The following is a 6,491-nucleotide window of genomic DNA, read 5'->3' on the forward strand; positions in this document are numbered from 1 at the left end:
CATACTTGTGTCTGCTTCCTATCTGTTACTCAGATTGGAAGTAACTGATAACAAACTTAAAAGTGAAATTTCATGTATACACTTCAGGCCAATGCTAGGACAGCCATCTACTGTCCCAGTAAGAAGTGATATCTTCCTTAAAAAACCCAGTGTAATAGCTTCCATATACACATATATGCAAACCACAACACACACACACACACACACACACACACACATATATGGAAGCCAACTCCTGTAGCTATTATTATTATCTGTACTACTCATTGGAAGCTATGCTTGTACCATCTTGCATCATCTCCTCTATTGTCATCTTGAAAAATATTTGTTTCAGTTATTCAAACATTTTATTATTTTAATTTTTCACTTAAGATGTCTCAATAAGCTTTTTTTTTTTTATTTTATTTTTGAGATGGAGTCTCACTCTGTCACCTAGGCTGGAGTGCAGTGGCACAATTTTGGCTCACTGTAACCTCCACCTCTCGGGTTCAAGCAATTCTCCTGCCTCAGCCTCCACAGTAGCTGGGATTAGAGGCGTACGCCATCACACCCAGCTAATTTTTCTCTTTTCAGTAAAGATGGAGTTTAACCATGTTGGCCAGGCTAGAACTCCTGACCTCAAGTGATCCGCCCTCCTCAGCCTCCCAAAGTGCTGGGACTACAGGCATAAGCCACTACACCAGCCTCAATAAGCTTTTTAACTCATGATGTCAAAAATTTCATTTTGGAGCCCATGCCATGAAGAGTATGCAGTAGGCATATATTGTTTGTTTGCCAAATGAGTAGAGACTTTAAAAGTGAGATATATTGTAGTTTCTAAATTCATTTTGTAGTAGTATTAGAATCAAATATCTCAAACCAAAACAGTGTCTTAAAATGAAGAGACTGTCTCAATGAGGAGGACCTGGGAGGTATCGAGTTCTTGTTTATCTTTGTCTCCTAGATGACTGATACTTGATGTAGAATTTAGTCCATAGCATATCTAAGGTGTGCTCATGTCTTCCCTCCAGTGGACATTGTGGTTGTCTTCCAAGCACTCTTTTCACCTTTACTGTGTACCAGCCAGGACACTTGGGGAGACGGTTAACCCCATTCTAGTAATTCCATCCACACTGCTACCATTAAGTTCTTCAGGTAATCAAACCTCAGCCAATCAGCGTTCAGGAAGGGGAGTGTGGCTGATTTAGGAATCACATTAGTGACGGGAGCTTCTGTTTGAGCTTTCTAGTTCTTCTGAGACAACAATGAGAAACCAGCTGTCCCTTTCCTTCTGGATGGCACAGAGTACAGGTGGAAGCTTGGAACTCCTACTGTTCCGTGGAGGAAGTCAGCTCCATTGTCACTGTCAAAAAAGCAGCATTAGGGTGATGCTGACATCACAGATTTCAGAGGGATGGAAAGAAAGGAAATCATTGATGACATTTTTGAGTCCATATCAAGTGATTCCCATAAAACCAGCATTGAAACCTGACCAGGGGCAGATCCAGATTTAGGTTTGGGGTAGCTTGATGCTTACATAATTTTGAGGGTTCTCTTTAAGAAAAACAACATAAGATTACAAATGCAAAATTAAGTACAGAAGTGAACATGTAAACAGAACAAGAAATCATACCAAACTACAAATTTTGAAAAGGTGTCAAATATCCTAAATATCCCCAAATCTAAAACAACAATAATATTTTAAAGTATACTTGCCATTTTCTTTTTTCCCAGAGAATAATGTTTCTTCAGTCTCTAAGGACTCAGCTCCTTACATGAGCTTTGGTGGAGGTAATGAGGCAGCACCTGCAGGTCTAAATCGAGGTGGGAGTGTTCAGTCCTCATGGGCTTCAAGAGATCGATTCCTGACTACCTTGCTGTGAATGGCACAACTCACACAGTAACACAGCCTCATATAGAGCTTGGGAAGCACATAGGCATCAAAGACGCTCTTCAGAAATGTCCCTAACAGCTGCAGCTTCTGCTGTGTTTTGAATGATGAACCTAATAGCCTTATCCGTAGGCTGCACATGGTCGTGACCCTTTTTGGCACCACCATTGTTTCTTCTTTCCTTTGTCATCTTGGAAGAAAGGACCCTAAAAACAATTGTTTTATTATTGGCCTGACACATCTCTATGGTATTTTTTCTCTTGCTTTTTGGGATGCAGTTTCTTTGATGTCCTCTTCATGAGACAGTGCTTTTGTATTAGCGTTACAGATATCCTGTAATCTTATTGCAGAAATAATCCAATGTTTTCTCTTCTGTAGTTGATCAACATTTGTTTTTTTTTTTTTTCTTTTTTTTCCTTTTCCTTTTTTTGAGATGGAGTTTCGTTCTTGTTGCCCAGGCTGTAGTGCAGTGGCATGATCTCAGCTCACTGCAATCTCCACCTCCCGGGTTCAAGTGATTCTCCGCCTCAGCCTCCCGAGTAGCTGGGACTACAGGTGCACGCCACCGTGCCCGGCTAATTTTTGTATTTTTAGTAGAGATGGAGTTTCACCATGTTGGTCAGGCTGGTCTTGAACTCCTGACCTCAGGTGATCCTCACACCTCAGCCTCCCAAAGTGCTGGGATTACAGGCATGAGCCACTGTGCCCAGCCCCCTTTTTTTCCCCCTTTTAGTAGAGGCGAGATCTCACTATGTTGCCCAGGCTGGTCTCAAGCTCCCCAGCTACAGTGATCTTCTCACCTGGATCCCCCAAAGTGCTAGGATTATAGGGGTTAGCCACCATGCCTGGCTGTTTTGTTTCTATAGCTGAAAAAATCCTTCTTTTGGTTTTGCAGCATTTTGTACAGATCTGTCAAATTTGAGAAAACCTCTTATATGATTTCAAGACATTTCAAATTTTCTTGAGCAAAAATAACCTCAAATACTCTTTGAGTTCATCATATTTAGTTACCAGTTGTCCTCAATATTCTTTTTATAGTGGCAGACAACGAATTCTGTTCTATCCTCATTAAGATCAGTATTCGAGGAGTCTGCCTACATGTGGCCCCCTCAGTTCTGTTTATAATACTGTTATAGTTTGTGCTCCATGAGTACTGGAATTCTGAAAAACTCATCTCAAAATATCCCCATCAAAAAAGAGAAAAAGCACAGTGCATTTATAATAATAAAGGCAGTATTATCAAGTGCAGTCCTGCAGTGCCTATGACATTTCCATCCACAATGCGCCTCTAATAGGACGGTCTGCATAGAAAACGGCAGTCCCATAAGATTATAATATTGTATTTTTATTGCACCTTCTCTATGTTTAGATATATTTAGATCCACAAATACTACTGGGTTGCAATTGCCTACGGTATTCAGTATGGTCACATGCTGTAAAAGTTTGTAGCCCAGAAACAATCAGCTATACCATATAGCCCAGGTGTGTAGTAGGCTGTACTATCTAGGTTTGTATAAGCACGCTCCGTAATGCTTGCCCAATGGTGAAATTGCCCAGTGACACATTTCCAATGTTAAGCCTATTTCCAATGTTAAGCCATGCATGACTCTATATACCTGATGAGACAGATTTTTTGTTTTCATTAGTTATCTGCTTTTGTTTTTACATGTCTGACGATGTGGTCAGGTGGGTGGTTCTCCTGTTCTTCAGCTGATTCCACTCACCCATGTGTGGCCACCTGGAGGGTTGACTGGCCACAGGATGGCCTCACCATCATGACTGGAGGTTGGCTGGCTATCAGCTGAGCTGAGGTAACAGGAATGATTAGGCCACATGTCTGTCACCTTCCAGGAAGTTCACATGGGCTTCTTCAGAGGGCAGTCATAATTCTAACGCCTAAGGCAGAAGTGTTTTTCAAGTCTCAGCTTGCTCCATGTACGCTACCAGAAAAGATTTATAAACCCCTGTCCTGCGCTAGCCTGGAGCCGCTCTCCCTGAATCCTAACCCTGATCTGACAGGCATATCACAGTAATTAGGAGCAGGGATAGGACATTAAGGATCTCTAGTGATGCAGCTGAATTTTAAAATATCAATCAGTTTTCATTATTTCTCATTTATGTCAGGAAACATAATTTGTACACATACACAGGTTTTTTTTTTTTTTTTTGAAGACAGAATCTCACTCTGTCACCCAGGCTGGAGTGCAGTGCTGTGATCTCGGCTTGCAGCAACCTCCGCCTCCAGGGTTCAAGCAGTTCTCCTGGCTCAGCTTCCTGAATAGCTGGGATTACAGGCACATACCACCACGCCCAGCTAATTTTTGTATTTTTAGTAGAGACAAGGTTTCACCATGTTGGCCAGGCTGGTCTCGAACTCCTGGCCTCAGGGGATCTCCCCAGCTCAGTCTCCCAAAGTGTTGAGATTACAGGCACGAGCCACCGCGCCCAGCCTATAGTTCTTTTATAGTATAAGTACTTCCTTATTAAAATAAGATAACTTTCCTCCAATAATCAATTTTTAAACCATTTCTGCATTATCGTGGTTTCACATGTCTTTAAACTTATTTTGTATAGTTTGCAACCTAAATCTATGCAACATTTCCTAGTACTGACAGACCTACTGTATTTGAGTTTTGGGCTGACATTAATGGTCTTGTAGGCAAAACTCAAGTTCCTAGGTAGGACTGAGAAGTGGTCATGGCCAGGTGCAGTGGCTCACGCCTATAATCCCAGCACTTTGGGAGGCTGAGGCGGTGGATCACCTGAGGTCAGGAGTTTGAGACCAGCCTGGCCAACATGGTGAAACCCCATCTCTACTAAAAATACAAAAATTAGCTGGGCATGGTGGCATGCACCTGTAATCCCAGCTATTTGGGAGACTGAGGCAGGAGAATTGCTTGAACTGGGAGGCAGAGGTTGTAGTGAGCCAAGATCATGGCACCACACTCCAGCCTGGGCCACAGAGTGAGACTCTGTCTCAAAGAAGAAAAAAAAAAAATAGTCACTATCTTCTCAAGAAAATTACAGAGGAAACTGGTGACTTGCATGATGTGTTGTCATGGCAACAGCTGCCCATGTGGGTTCCCAGAAACAGGATCTGTTATTGAAGTAAGCACAAATGTTAGTCTGCTGCCCCCTGCCAGGGGTCAGTTTGTAGATGATGTCTCTCTTGAGGGCTAATCAATACGGATATTAGCTTCCCAGATAGAGACCACAGCAATGGCAGGCCATGTGAAGCTGGCACTTTATCTTTATTTCCCATTCTAGTTGAAGCTCTGATGGCAGCACGCCAGTCTTCTTTGTTCAATGACATTTTGTCTGTGAGCCGTAAAGACTTTAGTTCCCACAGCTGACCCAAAATGTTCGACTGCGAGAAAACCCAGTGGATTGCTACTTTCAAGAGAAATCAGAGTCCTGAGTTTACAGAGAACAGCCATTGTTGGTGTGGTCAGCAGCAAACAGTGTGATGGGAAAAGATAGTGAACCCACGAGGATTAAAAGAACCAAACACATGTGATGGAGAACGACTGTCACACAAACATCTCAGGAGAGTCTGGCCTGCTGTCAGGAAGCTGACATGAAGCTCCAGAGTCCTGCTGATAGGTACTGTCCCCCCATCACTCCCAAAGGCACAATCTGGGCACCTCCCCCCAGACCCTGGGGCATTAACATCTTTAAAACCCAAACCAAATTCTACATAAAAGGGACCAAATCCCATAAAATTGACCGTGAAACCTGCCCCAGGGTAGATCCTGGTTTCAGTTTGGAGTAGCCTGATGCTTGTATAGTTTTGAGGCTCTCTTTAGAAAGAGATTATAAGATTACAAATGTAAAATTAGGTACAAAAGTGAATATTTAAACAGAACAAGAAATCACACTAAACTATAAATTTTGAAAAGAGAAATGTCCCAAATATCCCCAAATCTAAAACAACAATGATTTTTTAAAAGTATAATTTCCGTTTTATTTTTTTCCCAGAGTAAAACGTTTCTTCCATCTCTAAGGGCTCAGCTCCTTACGTGGGCTTTGATGGAGATGAAAAGTGACCTGATAAATAAGGTTCTACCACTCCAAAAATACAATAATGGTTTATATGTCAGAATTCTTCAAAGCCTGGAGAAGGTATCCATTTAGGGAATGTCAGTTCAGGGATTAAATGCAAATTTTAGTGTTCAGTTTATTTCTTTTTTTCTTTCTTTCTCTCTTTTCTGAGATGGAGCCTCGCTCTGTCGTCCAGGCTGGAGTGCGGTGGCGCCATCTTGGTTCACTGCAACCTCTGTCTCCCAGGTTCAAGTTATTCTCCGTCTCTCAGATTCAAGCCATTCTCCTGAGTAGCTGGGACTACAGGAATGCACCACCACACCCAGCTAATTTTTGTATTTTTAATAGAGACGGGATTTCACCATGTTGGCCAGGTTGGTCTCGAACTCCTGACCTCAAGTGATCCACCTGCCTCTGCCTCCCAAAGTGCTGGGATTACAGGCATGAGCCACTGTGCTCAGCCTCAGTTTATTTCTTACTGATAAATAACTCGGATTTGATTTCTTCTGATGGGTTTGCTGGAAGTACAAATCACATTCACAACCACTGAAGCCAGACGTTTGATTACTCTTAACAATTA

General features: G+C 42.3%; 1 pseudogene; it reads right to left on the bottom strand.

Annotated features, from left to right (window-relative positions):
- Positions 1–1,750: 1,750 nt before the first annotated feature.
- On the bottom strand, positions 1,751–2,060 carry LOC119627233 (small ribosomal subunit protein eS26 pseudogene; annotated as a pseudogene).
- Between the last annotated feature and the right edge of the window lie 4,431 nt (positions 2,061–6,491).

The sequence above is a fragment of the Chlorocebus sabaeus genome, chromosome 14 (assembly GCF_047675955.1).
Source record: "Chlorocebus sabaeus isolate Y175 chromosome 14, mChlSab1.0.hap1, whole genome shotgun sequence".
In the NCBI taxonomy this organism is placed as follows: Eukaryota; Metazoa; Chordata; class Mammalia; order Primates; family Cercopithecidae; genus Chlorocebus; species Chlorocebus sabaeus.